The sequence below is a fragment of the Nicotiana tabacum genome, chromosome 22 (assembly GCF_000715075.1).
Source record: "Nicotiana tabacum cultivar K326 chromosome 22, ASM71507v2, whole genome shotgun sequence".
NCBI classification, from domain to species: Eukaryota; Viridiplantae; Streptophyta; class Magnoliopsida; order Solanales; family Solanaceae; genus Nicotiana; species Nicotiana tabacum.
The window spans coordinates 210,528,609-210,544,108 of NC_134101.1; the positions used below are offsets into that span (position 1 = coordinate 210,528,609).

A 15,500-nucleotide genomic window follows, 5' to 3' on the forward strand; every position below is an offset into this window, starting at 1 on the left:
CTCCCATACAAAGCTTCATACGGAGCTATCTGAATGCTTGACTGGTAGTTGTTGTTGTAGTCAAACTTCGCGAGTAGTAGAAATTGATCCCAAGAATCCCCAAAATCAATGACACAAGCACGTAGCATGTCTTCCAATATCTGGATAGTGCGCTCAGACTGCCTGTCCGTCTGAGGGTGAAACGTTGTACTCAGCTCAAACTGGATTCCCAACTCTCGCTGCATGGCTCTCCAAAACTGCGATATAAACTACATGCCTCGATTTGAATTGATGGACACTAGCACACCGTGAAGGCGAATATTCTCTTAGATGTAAATTTCAGCCAACCACTCTAAAGAATATGTAATACCAACTGGAATGAAGTGTGAAAACTTGGTAGCCGATCCACAATTACCCAAATAGAATCAAACTTCCTCAAAGTTCATGGGAGCCCAACTACAAAATCCATGGTGATCCGCTCCCATTTCAACTCTGGAATCTCTATCCTCTGAAGCAATCCTCCCTGTCTCTAATGCTTATACTTCACCTGCTGACACTTAAGGCACCGAGCTACAAACCCCATTACATCCTTCTTCATTCTCCTCCGCCAATAGTGTTGCCTAAAGTCCTGATACATATTCGCGGCACCCGGATGAATGGAATACCACGAACTAGGCTCCGAAATATCTAATCTCACGAACTGGTTGGCCAAGGCCTGAAGATCAACTGCAAGAGGTCTTCTCACCAACAGGAATGAATGCATGATTACCCATACTCATTGCCTTCCTACTCAAGGTGTTGCCCACCACATTGGCCTTCCTCGGATGATATAGAATGGTGATATCATAGTCCTTTAGCAACTCCAACCATTTGCGCTGCCTTAAATTTAGATCCTTTTGTTTGAACAAGTGCTAGAGACTTCGATGATCTATAAATAACTCACAAGACACACCATAGAGATAATGCCTCCAAATCTTCAATGCATGAATAATGGCAGCCAACTCCAAATCATGAACAGGGTAGTTTTTCTCATGAGGCTTCAACCGACGCGAAGCATAAGCAATCACTCTACACTCCTGCATCAACACACACCCAATACTAATCCGAGAAGCATCATAATACACTTTATAATAGCCTGAAGCTGATGGAAAAACTAGAACTGGAGCTATGATCAAGGCAGCCTTGAGCCTCTGAAAGCTCTCCTCACACTCATCCGACCACCTGAAAGTAGCACCCTTTTGGGTCAACTTGGTCAAAGGCGATGCAATAGATGAGAAACCCTCACCCCCCCCCCCTCCCACGAAGCAATGATAATAACCGGCCAAGCTGCGAAACATCTGAATCTCTGTAGCTGAGGATGGTCTGGGCCAACTCTGAACCGCCTCTATCTTCTTCAGATCCACCTGAATCCCCTCATTGGACACCACGTACCCTAAGAACGCCACTGAACTGAGCCAAAACTCACACTTAGAGAACTTGGCATAAAGCTTCTCCTCCCTCAACCGTTGTAACACAATCCTCAAATGCTGGGCATGCTCCTCCTCGCTACAAGAGTACACCAGAATATCATCAATGAACACTATGAAAAACGAGTCGAGATAAGGCTTAAATACAATGTTCATCAGATGCATGAATGTTGCTGGGGGGTTGGTCAGTCCAAAAGACATCACAAGGAACACATAATGACCATAACGGGTCCTGAACGCATTCTTTAGAATATCTGAGTCCTGAATCTTCAACTGTGATACCCAGACCTCAAATAAATCTTGGAGAACACCTTCGCTCCCTGAAGCTGGTCAAATAGGTCATCAATACGGGGCAAAGGATACTTATTCTTGATTGTGACTTTGTTCAACTACCTATAATCAATGCACATCCTTATAATACCATCCTTCTTCTTCACAAATAGCACTAGTGCACCCCAAGGTGACATACTAGGCCTAATAAACCCCTTATCAAGGAGTTCCTGAAGCTACTCTTTCAATTCCTTTAACTCAGCTGGTGCTATATGATACGGTGGAATAGAAATGGGCTGAGTGCCCGGCACCAAGTCAATACCGAAGTTAATATTCCTATCAGGCGGCATACTCGGCAGGTCTAAAAGGAACACATCCGGAAACTCTCGTACCACCGGAACAGAATCAATAGTAGGAGTATCAGCACCAACATCCCTCACAAAAGCCAAGTAAGATAGACAACCCTTCCTAATCATCCGATGGGCCTTCAAATATGAAATCACTCTGCTGGGAACATAGTCTAGAGAACCTCTCCACTCAATCCTTGGCAATCTCGGCATCGCCAATGTCACGGTCTTAGCGTGACAATCCAGAATAGCATGACAAGGATACAACTAATACATACCCAATATCACGTCAAAATCAACCATACTAAGGAAAAAGAGATCAACTCTAGTCTCCAATCCCCCAATAGTCACTACACACGATCGATATACACGGTCCAGAATAATAGTATCGCCCACGGGTGTAGAGACATGAATGGATGAAACTAAGGACTCATGGGGCATATCAAGATAATGAGCAAAATACGATGATACATACGAATAAGTGGAACCAGGGTCAAATAATAGAGATGCATCCTTATGGTATACTGAGACAATACTTGTGATCAATGCATCTGAAGCAACAACATCTAGTCAGGTCGGAATAACATAGAATCGGGCCTGGCCACCACCTGATCGGCCTCCCCCTCTAGGGCGGCCTCTAGCTGACTGGGCCCCATCCCAAGCTGGATGAGTGGGTGGTGTAACTGTTGGTGCTGGTACCAGTGGTCGCGAAGTCTATTGTGGAGTATTACCTAGGGCAGTCTTTCTTGATATGACCAAAGTCTCCGCACTCGAAACAACGTTCCTCCGACGGAATTATTGCTCCTGATAACCCGATAAACTACCTATAGAAGCTTGAGCGTACGAGGCATGGTGAGAACTCTGTGTTGGTAGTGCACTGAATGAAGACTGGCTTGAGCAGGCATTGTAAGAGTTGTGGATAGCTGATACACCATGATGAGATGTACGAGCCGTCTGGGCATGTCTATAAGGACGACCCTTGTCGTGGTGGGACTGACCCACACAAGGAATATCGTGAAGCCACCCGGTCCACGACGCCTCTTGGCCTCCTTCTCACCCTGCTCCTAACTGTGGACCACCTCTATCTACCGAGCAATGTCGGCCACCTCATCAAAAGTAGCCCCAGATACCCTCTTACAAGTCATAAGAAACCACATTTGATATGTGAGGCCATCAATGAACCTCCTAATCCTCTCCCTATTAGTGTGAACCAACCAAACTGAATGGCGAGCCAACTCTGAAAACCTCATCTCGTACTGCGTCAAAGATATGCCATCCTGACATAACTGCTCAAACTGTCTGTCGGTTTCTCTCTGCGAGACTACAACATGAAATTTTCCAAGAAGAGAACTAAGAACTTCTGCCATGTAAGTGATGCTGCACCGACCGACCTACGCCTCTCATAAGCCTCCCACCAACTGAAAGTAGCCTCAGTGAACTGAAAAGTAGTGAAAGAGAACCCACTGGTCTCCAAAATACCGGTCGTGCGGAGAATACGCTTACACCTGTCCAAGAAGCCTTGAGCATCTTCCGACTCTGCCCCACTGAAAGATGGAGGCCGGAGCCTCCCAAACCCCTTTAGTCTCTTCTGCTCATCCTCAGTCATAGCAAGAACTACATGGGCCTAAGCAGCTATAACTGGCTGGGCTAGTAGTGCCCCTGATGTCTGGAGTTCCTGCATCACCTACTTTGGTGTACGAGCAGCGAGAGTCTGTGTACCTCCACCGGCCTGAGAATTGGTTGTTGCGGCCGAAACAAAGACAACCTGAGCAAGACTACACATGGTCAGAATCTGAGCCAAGGCCTCCTGAAGGCCTAGAATCATAATGGGCACAACTGGTGTCTGAGCTGGCCCTACTAGCTCATCCACAACTGGAACTTGCTCCTGAACTGGGGCAACTGGTGGATCTGCAGGTGTTTCCCTAGCTACTATACGAGCTACACCTTTGCCCCTACCGCGGCTTGAGCCTCTCGTGGTCCTAAATGGTGGTATTGGTGGCTGTCCATCCTGCCCGGTAGCACATATCCTCACCATCTGTGAGAGAATAGAATAATAGATATTTAGGTACCGGAGTCAACAAATCTACATGACAAGAATACAAGAATCTGAAGTTTCCTAATGGTTCGACACCCTCTTGAAGATAACTACAGACTTCTCTGTACCGATCCGCAAGACTCTACTAAACATGCTTATAACTATGTAACCTAGGCTCTGATACCAACTTGTCATGACCCAAATCCTAACATGTCATGATGGCGCCTATCGTGGTACTAGGCAAGATGACATTTCCAAGACATTCTCAACATCTAACAGAAAATGAATCAAAGTAGTTTTTAAATAACAAAAATTCTCATAAACGGGGTAGAAACCCAAAACACAATGCGAATACTCCCGACATCGGGGTGTCACTGAATTCATGAGCATCAATACACCACAAATCTGGAAAAGAAATGTCTATAAAAGTCTGGATCTAAATGTAATAAATGTAAAGACAGGGAAGGGGAGACAAAGTCTGCGAAATGCCGGCAACTACCTCGAAATCTCCAAACGGTCAACTGAGCCAAGAAGTCAACACCCGCCATGACCGGAAACACCTAGATCTACACACGAAGTACAGGGTGTAGCGTGAGTACAACTAACTTAGTAAGTAACAATACTAAATAAAGTACTGAAAGTAGTGATGAACTCTGCAATTATAGTTCAATTTCAGTAATTTCAACATAGAAAAAATAAGCATGCTTTCAAGTTCGACAATTTAGGCCAAATCAGTTGTCTCATATCAAATTCAAGTAAGCCATAATATAACCTTCAGAAAACTTCCAAACAGTGATATATGGCAGCTAAGTGCAACAATAATGAAATCAAGAGCATCCTCTCAGAGCAACAGTCACTCAAACTTTCTCAATAGTTCATCACTCGGCACTCAACACTCGTACTCAATAGCTACATGCGCTCACTGGGGGTGTGTACAGACTCCAGAGGGGCTCCTTGAGCCCAAGCACTATAATCTGCATGGATAATTCACGTGCTGCACGGACAACTCACATACTATTGTAATAATATCTGGATCCACATAGACAAATCACGTGTTGCACAGACAACTCACGTGCTATAGTATAAATATTTGGATCCATACGGACAATTCACGTGCTACATGGACAACTCACGTGCTATAGTATCAATATCTCACAATCAGGCCCTCGGCCTCACTCAGTTATCAATCTCTCGGGCTCTCAGAAAACAAGAAAACCAGCCCAAACACAAATGGTATAATGTATCAACGAAAAACAATAGAGACTGAGATATAATATGCAAGTAGAACTGATTTTGAATACAACACAACAATTTTAGCAGTTAGATTAACATGTACACGACCTCTAAGGATTCCAACAGTATCAACACATAGTCTAAACATGATTTCTAACATGATTTGCAGTCAACTTTCTATAACACATGGAAAGCATATAGCTAGCAACAAGTTATTCAACTTCACAGTTTCATGGAACGGACCAAGTCCCAATTCCTACGGTGCACGCCCACACGCTCGTCACCTAGAATGTATGTCACCTCCAAACCAATCACAATACATAAAATACGGAGTTTCATACCCTCTCCCGTCAACCTTTCCAACATAAGCTTCCAACTTTGAGACTAATTGTCTCAATTCATTCTGATATCCATCCGAACCCGAACCAACTAACCTGGTAAGTCATGTAACAGCTATAAAGCACAAAAAGAGTAGTAAATAAGAGACCGGGCTACAACTCTCGAAACGACCGGTCTTACAATCATGTGCTTAATTATCTGATTGATTGAACACCAATTGAATACTATCTATAAATCTTGAATGGAACTCGAAAGTGAAAATTCTAAATTGCATACAAGATTGAGTAGAGCAAGTTCTTGAACACGGACATCGGAAAATAGATTCACGATTAGGATTAATTGCCTTGCTTATTTATTATACCGGAATTATAAATGTATTCTTGTTGATTCTAACTCAATAGACATATAGGTGTTAGGTTAGCTTGAATAGGCGAGTAAGAAATTGAAAGATTCTTATGAGAAATATTAACCCCAACGGCCACTAAACTAGATAAATTAGTTAGTCAATTCAGTTGAAGAATACAAACCCTAGATCGTTTTCATCGCATTGGTAACATAAAAATCTGTTCTTCTTTTGTTCAACGTTCACTATTTGTTTCTCCTTTATTTTAATTAGTTTAGATTCAAATCCTTGTTTAATCCTTGTTTAGATAATTAGGATAGTAATATTTAGTTAATAGTTGTTAAAACGTCTTTGCGGGTTCAATACTCTATTTTATCACTTTATTACTTAACGACCGTGTATACTTGCGTGTGCGTTTGGGCGCAACATTGTTGCTTGATACAAACAAATATTTTCACCTAAAAAAAGGGTGATTAGCCTCTTAACTTCGGAAAATTGAGGAGTACACGTTGAAGGCATTGGGCGAGCTGCCCAGCAGTTGTATTTTTCTAGAAAGCCCCATAGTGAAATTAATAAGAACAAAAAATCTCTTTCCAACGTCATTTCTTATTTCAACAAAAATTTAATTAGTGTTTCACGTTAATACATAACAAGCTATCGTGTCACACTCTTAATGATCAAGAGATTATATTACAATAAAGGAAACGAATATTGAAATCGGAATATTATCCTCCTTGGACCTGTAAATGTAATGCACAAAATCTATAGTCGCTTGGTTAAAACGATATTGTGGACCGCTCTAACTTCCCATTTGAGGTACTTTCGATATTAGTGAAAGTAATTAAAATTACTCTTTCCATGTAATCGTGATAGCATTTCTTATTTTCCTTACAGTATTTTGGGAATCCAAGAAACTCCAGATCGCCTACGCATTTCCCTACAGAGTGGAGAATCCAAGAATTTTATTATATATGCATATATGATGTTGTAGTATGCAATGACAGAGAAAATATTACTCCCTCCATTACTTGTTCACAATAGATTTTACACTCCTTAAAAAATAACAGATGAAGTATATATTTTATCATAATATTCATAATAACAATAGCATTTTAAGAAGTCTTGAAAAATAATTTGTAAAATAAGTAATTAATAATCATGATAAAACTTGTGGGGGGGGGGGGGCATCTTCTCTTGAGTTGATAAAATTGACAAACAAAAGTGAAAATACATTTTTAACCATATCATTACTAAATATGGAATTATGATTTTCCGTAACATGCGCATAGCCAACAATTAGCTATAGAAGTTATTGGATGTACAAACAAAATCTCATATTAGTAACCGAAAAGATTGAGAAACTAGATGTATAAGAATCTCTAAATGGTAGGCCCTCAAAGGAAAACCATACGGACTTGTAAAACAATCGAGCTGGTTAACCTAAGAGAAGTTTAATTTTAACCCTTTTACCACGGCAAATCGAATTTGTAGCAGCTGACAAGCACATGGACGACCAATTATATATTCATGTCATATACAATAGAAAGTTGACAATTGACATCTTTGGCATTTCCAATCTCTTAAGTGTCGTGTTACGTACAACTTGGCAGCAGACAAGGCACATGGACGATCAAATACAACATTACTTTCATGAAACATCAAACGAAAGCTGAGAAATGAGTCATAGTGGGCAAAAGTTCTGTGAGGAACAGGACACTTTTAATCTAGAGCCTGTAAGGCTCTGTATATAATTCGAAGATGACTCCACTTTAACCAGATAATTTCAAAGCGAATACAACAATAACTACGCTTCACTCCCAAATTCTGTAGTAGAAGCGAGGTGTTGCAAGCACAAAGAAATATGGGAAGGCATAGTCATAAGTCCATCTCTAGAAGCCGGAAAATGATTCAGCGGAATAAGAAAAGCATTTATCAGTCACCCATTTGGAACAATCGAAACTAGAACAAATCACGAGTCAAAAGTCATCTCTTGATGTAACAACCTTGACCCCAGAAGCAGCTCCAATGCAGTGCATGGCTACAACAGAATCACCTTCCTTGCATAGCACTTATGTTTTGGCATGTCAGCTCCAATGCAGTGCATGGCTACAACAGAATCACCTTCCTTGCATAGCACTTATGTTTTGGCATGTCGAAGAGCGAATACCCTTAGGATGTTACCTTTTGAACCAAGAATATCTTCTCAATTGAAATTTCCGTTCATCGCGCCACCATAAATGCATTGGAGTTGGCAAAAATGTCATCAAGGCCCCGGGCATATCATGAACCCGCTTGACATTGGCAAAAAGAGAACATTGCTCCAAAAGTTTCTTTTTACCAATGTCATGCGAGTTCAACATCTGTTAAACATTTTTTTCATGGTTTAACAATAATTTACACATAAAGTTAGTAAAAGATTTTGACAAATTGTATTCAACTGGACACACTGGTACAAGCATAGGTCCGCATTGTTTTAGATGGATGAAATTCTTCAGCCCATGCTTAGAAATTAAGCCTCCAACTATAGATTAGTAAATCGGCCACCACTATGAGAAAATCGCTCATAGCAATAAATCTCACCAACTATGTACACAGTGTTCTGAAAGTGATGAATTTATAGGGTGAGACAACCTTGCTACACAACCTCAATGGTACAATCATCTATTTCCCAAAATGTGTTATAAATGCACAAAATTCAAAACACCAACCCCTCTCCAATCCTAAGATTCCAGCAACTACGCATCAATTCCAAGTAAATCAGATGGGCCCTCAATATTCATTCTGCTCAATTTAGACTCATTTCACTCCCATGCTGGAAAAGATTACCAAACACCAAAAGAACCTACTAATTTACATATAGAACCTACTAATATACATTTCACACGGCCGGTCACATTGAATAATAAGGAGAAATATTATTATTCATCTTCAATAATAGAAGATTACAGATATTTTTAATGCAAAATACTATGAATCGGTTCATCTTCAATTCTCACATGCATCTTCCATAAACATTGGATATAAACTTAGGCTAACTTTCTTCATTGGGTCAACTTGGAAACAAATTTTACCATAATTTATTTGCTAGCCAAACTATCTAGCTCGCTCTAATTATTTAGAGAACTATTTGAATGCAATTCATTTCCTGGAGGCAAGCAAGAGAGTCAACTGAATCTTGCAAAATTTTAACATGGAGGCTGACCTTGTAACAAGTTAGAACAATAATAATAAAAATGAAATAATTATAATTCATGCTAGAGAACTCGTTTAATTATAGGTAAGTGTATAATACTACAACCTTTGAAAAGCAATAAGATGTTCACACAAAAACATTCATAATACGTGAATTATTATTCCTAACATGGCATTGCTTAAACTTTTGTTTGATCCTTCACTATTATTCTCATGCCAACCACAACTAGTATGCATCTCTCCTTTTCTCTATATTGTAATTCTATATTATTGTACTTGTAAACATGTATCCAGATACATATGTGACAATGTACATAATTTTCACAAGTATGTATGGATATGTATATATGTTTTTTATGCATATTGTTGGAATTTAAGCTTTCATATTATAGTAGCCATAAATTGATTTTGGTAATTAAGTTGGTGAATATTTCAGTCAATATAACGTGGCTCTCAAAGACACAAGAAGACTGCACATGGTTTTGAACCTTTTCTCAAAATCAAGAAAAGACTTTCTTGAATCAGTAGGATTCAAGAAAAGACAACTCCCGCAACAAAATGATTTAATTACTTGAAAGGAAGTATATATCTTCGAATTTGACTGCTATGACGGTTGATTTTGCTCTAGGCATGTATACAAGAATTTGGATAGTCAATATCATTTTGCGAGAACTATGTTGAAATAGGACATCAACGTCCAATTTCAAAAAAGTCGGTAAGCTTTTACTTATATATTATTTTCCATTTCATTTCAGTGTTTTGCCTTGTCTTGAGAAGAATCGTGAAGACAAAACCAGCTTAACCACGCCATGCTAGAAACAATAAATACTTCACGCTTTATGAATGTTGTGTTATTAGCATCTCATTACTTTTCAAATGTCGTAATATATATAAACCTCCCTATAATGAACTTGTTCTCTAGCATGGATTATAAGTATGGATTATAAGTGTTCCTCTGTTGTTTCTAACTTGCTTATGTTAGAGACCTGTCAAGGTTAGCCTCTATTTTTATAAAATAATGCAATCAGTAATTTGATCATTTCTCTCGCATTTCCCGAAAAGAAAATTGCATTGAAATAGTTAGAATGAGACATTCTAATCAAGAAGGTATAGCAAATTGCACTCCCAATTTAATGCAAAATATTATGAATCGGTTCATCTTCAATTCTCACATGCATCTTCCAAAAACAACGGATATAAAATTAGGGTAGCTTTCTTCATTGGGCCAACTTGGAAATTTTTTTTTACCATACTTTATTTCCTAGCCAAACAATCTCGCTCTAATTATTTGGAGATTATGTCCAAGACTTGTAGCCTCCATTTTTACAAAATAATGCAAGCAGTAATTTAATCATTTCTCTCACATTTCCCGAAAAGAAAATTGCATTGAAATAGTTATGAGATATTCTAACCAAGAAGGTATAGCAAATTGCACTCCCAAGTTGCCCAAGTTAAAAATTACAAGTTTCTCTAATTTGAGATTCATTGTTTTCGAAAGATGCATGTGAGAATCGAAAATTAAAATCGCCCTATAGCATTTTGCATTTTGATATGAATAATGTGTTTTTTATATTGCATTTTAGTAACAATTTCTTTTCCTAATATGTTTTTATGCATGCAGTCGGTATTTATGTTTTCATCTTAAAATAGTCATGAATTGATTTTGGTAATTATGGTGGTGAATATTTCAGTAACTTGGCTCTCAAACACATAGTTTATGGATATATGTGATGTTGATCCTAATTTCTCGGGATTCGACTAGTCCCTTCATAATGACCTAATTACTTATGGGAAAGTGTCACTGTAGAATAGAGAATAAGACTAGATCAAGCCTAAGCAATTTCATGATAGGAATAATACTTCATGCTTTATCAATTTATTTTGTGAGCATCCCACTACTTTTCAAATATCGTAATATATAGACATCCTTACAATGAACTACTCTGTGACATGAATTATAGGTGCTTATTTATTGTTTGTAACTTGTTTTAGGTTCAAAACTTTCCAAAAGCTTGCTTTCCATTTTAAACTAATGAATTCTTTTTAATCATCTCTCCCACGCATCTGAATATGCATTAAATAGCAAGAATGAGACATTCCAAATCAGTAACTTTTAGATGCAAGAGCTTGGTACCCCACGTAGAAAAGGAAAATGCAGACAATTTGCTTTAATGAACGGAATAATATGTTTTTAGTAACATATCATAATAATCGTATTCCAAAAAGCAAAATACTACAAATTGATTCTATCAACAATTCTCATATGCATCTTTCGAGAACAATAAATCTGAAATTAAGTCAACTCATTATTTTTAATTAGATCAATTTGAAAGCACAATTGGTCATACTTTATTTCCTAGTCAAAATGTCTCATTCTAACTATTTTTTGATTGTTTTTCTTTTCTTGAGGCATAATAATTATAATACATATTGGAGAGCCAATTAATTATTGAGATATGTATAAATTACACCCTTTAAGAAGTAATGGGATACTCACACAAAAACATTTATAAATCATGACTTGTTATTCTTAACGTGACATTTCTTTAGTTTGGTTTACTCTTCAGCATTCTTCGAAATCACTAATTAGTATTTAGTATTTATCTCAATTCATTTCCATATTGTGATACTATAGTATTGTTCTTGTCAATATGTATGTAGATACATATGTGATAAAGTTTTCATTCATGTTGGCAGTTGTTCTCATGTTATAGCAAACAGAAAATGATTTTGATAATTATTATGGCGAATATTACAGTCAAAACACGGGTTTCAAAGATATTAACTTTGGCTTCACGTGATATCCATCCAATTTCTCAGGATTCAAAAGGAGACTACTCCCACAACCTGATGATTTAATCACTTGTGGAGAATCCTGCATTTTCAATTTAAACTGCTACCATTTGTTAGTTCTTCTTTAGGAATGTATACTAGGATTGTGATAGTCAGTCTTATTGGGTAGGAATAACGTCCAAATAGGACATTAGTGTCCAATTTCGACAGAGTTCACTAAAAGATTTTGAAAAAGATTTTATTTATTTTTTAGTAATTTAATTTGTTATAAGAGAGATATTAGTGAAAAATTAAAATAAGTTTAAGCAACGTCATACTAGAAATAATACTTCAACTTTATAAATATTTTTTTGTGAGTATCTCATTTCTTTTCAAGGGTAGTACACACACTATCTCCCTCAAATGAATTGGCTCTCTAGAGTAGATTGTAGGAGTTTCTTTATTACTTTAGGCTTGTTTTATGTTTAAGAAATGTCAAAAAATTTAATATAACACAATTTATAAATTAACAATTTCTCTCTCACACCTTCTAGAAATTAAAATTTGCATTAAAATAGTTTAAAACAACCATTATAACCGAGTAAAGTATAGTAAATTGTGCTTCACAGTTCCCCCAATTAAAAATAATGAGTTGTCCTAATTACAGATTAATTATTTTCTAAATATACATGTGAAAATTGAAGATTAGATCGATTAAATAAGGGTATTCAAAGTGCTATTAAACAACACATTGTTCCCAAGATAACAAAAACAAAAACATGTTCTTCACTTTGTGAAGAAAATAGTAATCATATTCCTTTACTTGTGATTCCTAGTCAAGGTGGCTTAGACTAACTATTTAATTGTGATTTTCTTTTTCCTTGGATATGTAGGGGAGAATGAATAAATCATAGACTGCATAATTTAAGATAAAGGCAAACCTTGGCATGTGTTGAACATATTAAAATTTAGAAATATTTAAGAAAAAGAAAAAAATCTAATAAAATAATAGAGAATTAGTACATTTTAGGGAAATATAATATTACAACCTTTGAAAAGCAATGAGATGCTCACACAAAAAACATTCATAAAGCTTGTGAAGTACTATTCCTAGAATGGAATTGCTTAAGCTTGATTTTCTTAGTTATTCTTATCATGACTACCACTAATTAGTATCCATTTCCTTTTCATAGATTGTAATTCTAAATTATTGTGCTTGTCAAGATGTGTGTCGACACTTATGTGACTATGTACATAGTTCATACTCCTTCCCGTTTAAAAAAGATTGGCACCATTACTATTTGGGAAGTCTTAAGTGACCACATTTTTATTGAACATTTTATAAATATATTGAATTATGAATTATGACTTATAATACCTTTTATGTAGTTTCTGAAAATATAAATTTTATTTTCAAAAACTTGAAGAATCTAAGTTCAAATTTACGGTTAAAGTTAAGTAGTTTGACCCTGGTGCTCCGAACTATGCCAATCTTTTTGAAAAGGATGATGGAGTATGTATTTATGAATATGTACATGTTTTTATGCATGTTGGAATGTGTGTTTTCATGTTAATGATGATGGTGAATATCAGTGGAAGTAAAGCGTGAGTATAGGTCGAAACTTTTAACCTTCCACTGAGAAAATATGCATTATATTTCCTAAGAAACATTTTATTTTTAGCAGCTCAACAGACCTTGTCAAATTAATAACAATGAGGAAAATAAAAAAGGACGATAGCAAATTCAGCAGATCCAGTGTTTACAAATCTTATCATGAAAGAGTTAAGACCTCCGTGAAATTAGGTCCCGAATTTAAGCATGTTAAAAATCTAAAGCCCTTAATTAAGAATCAAACAACTGGTAACGGAAAATATAATGATCGAAGACTACAGACCTGGAAATTGTGAAATAGAATATAATAGGGCTTGTGATTGAACGCACCGTTTGAAGACGGAGAGGCATAGTGTTGAAGTGCAGCGTAAGAGCAGCTTCAGGAATTCTGCCTTCCACCTACTCCGGCGGCGGCGGCTCGTTTTGGACGATTGAATTTGAATTTAAGAGTGAGAAGTGATAGCTCTTTAAGTAAGCGGAGGAAATACAGCGTTAAGGGTTAGGCGCAATGCATTTTACGCGTGGCGGTTTGTATGTGGCGATATATGCCGCCCAGCATTTGTATCTTTCTAGGGAAAGCTCATGAAATTGAAAATACAAAATTCGAGGTCATTTTTTCATCTTTCCGATGTCCTGATATCATTTTTTTATTTCGAAAAAATCAGTCCCTAACTTAGTGAAGGAGGGCAAATTCTGAACTTAAAAAACAGAGTGGAAACGGGAAGGACAGTGAAAGGCCGAAAATTTCCGTTTGTGGATTTTCCAAGAAACAAACTTGTGCTTCTTGAATGCCTTAATCTTTTCACTTTGTTCTTTCTTGGCTGCTATCCGCTTTACAAATTCGGCATGAAAATTTGCGTTAATGTTTCTTGGTTTTTGAGCGACCTAAGACTATGAAATTTCTTTGCCATGCGTGTATATTAGTTGCCTTAATATTTCATGGTAATTGCATACCTTTAAAATGTAAAAGTATAATATATACATAATAATTATATATTATACAACTTATCTATAACTTATTTACAACTTTCATACATTATTTCTACCCAGTTAAATACAACTACAATATCATACAACTTAAATATAATTTTTATACAATATGTCTTTTGTATATTTTGTATTTGATTTATATATAGTAAAAATAAATTTCATACAACTAATTATATATTATACAACTTATCTACAATTTTCATATATTTTTTCTACCTAGTTATATACAACTACAATATCATACCACTTAAATATAATTTTTATACAATATGTCTTTTGTATATTTTGTATCTGATTTATACATAGTAAAAATAAATTTCATACAACTAATTATATATTCACTTGTTTCCTTCAAGTTTGTTTTGTTGCCAGTTGTGCACTAGCGAGTATCCTTTAGCTTGTTGTAGGTGTAGTGGTTGTAGTCTGGAATGATAGAGTAAGGACATGTCCTCAGGTGGGGCAGAGTGTGGGGCGGGGGCTTGGGGGTGGGACGGGAAGCAGGGGAGGTAGAGGGGTAAGGGAGCCTATAGGTTGAGAATCGGGTCATGGAACATAGGTTCACTAATGAGTAAGTCCATAGAGTTGACGAAGATCCTTTAGAAGATGAAGATTAATATAGCGTGTGTCCAAGAGACTAGGTGGGTCGGATCCAGGACGAAAGACGCGGATGGGTATAAGTTGTGGTACTCTGGAGTCCTGAGAGGTAAGAATGGAGTGGGTATCCTAGTAGATAATCATCTTCGAGAGGTAGTAGTAGAGGTTAGGCAGGTGAATGATAGATTAATGACTATTAAGTTGGTGGTGGGTGAGTGTATTTTAAATGTCCTTAGTGCCTACGCGCTGCATGCAGGCTTGGATAAGGAGATTAAAAGGCGTTTTTGGGAGGGGTTGGATGAGATCGTGCGTAGTATTCCGCCTGCTG

The 15,500-nt window shown here is 37.2% G+C and overlaps 1 long non-coding RNA gene across 1 annotated transcript; it reads right to left on the bottom strand.

Moving 5' to 3' along the window:
- Nucleotides 1-7,559: 7,559 nt before the first annotated feature.
- Nucleotides 7,560-14,461, bottom strand: LOC107782125 (uncharacterized). The gene is made up of 2 exons (XR_001647160.2): nucleotides 13,919-14,461; nucleotides 7,560-8,372 (listed from the first exon to the last, which is right to left on the bottom strand). It is a non-coding gene; the product is annotated as an uncharacterized LOC107782125 (long non-coding RNA).
- Nucleotides 14,462-15,500: the final 1,039 nt, after the last annotated feature.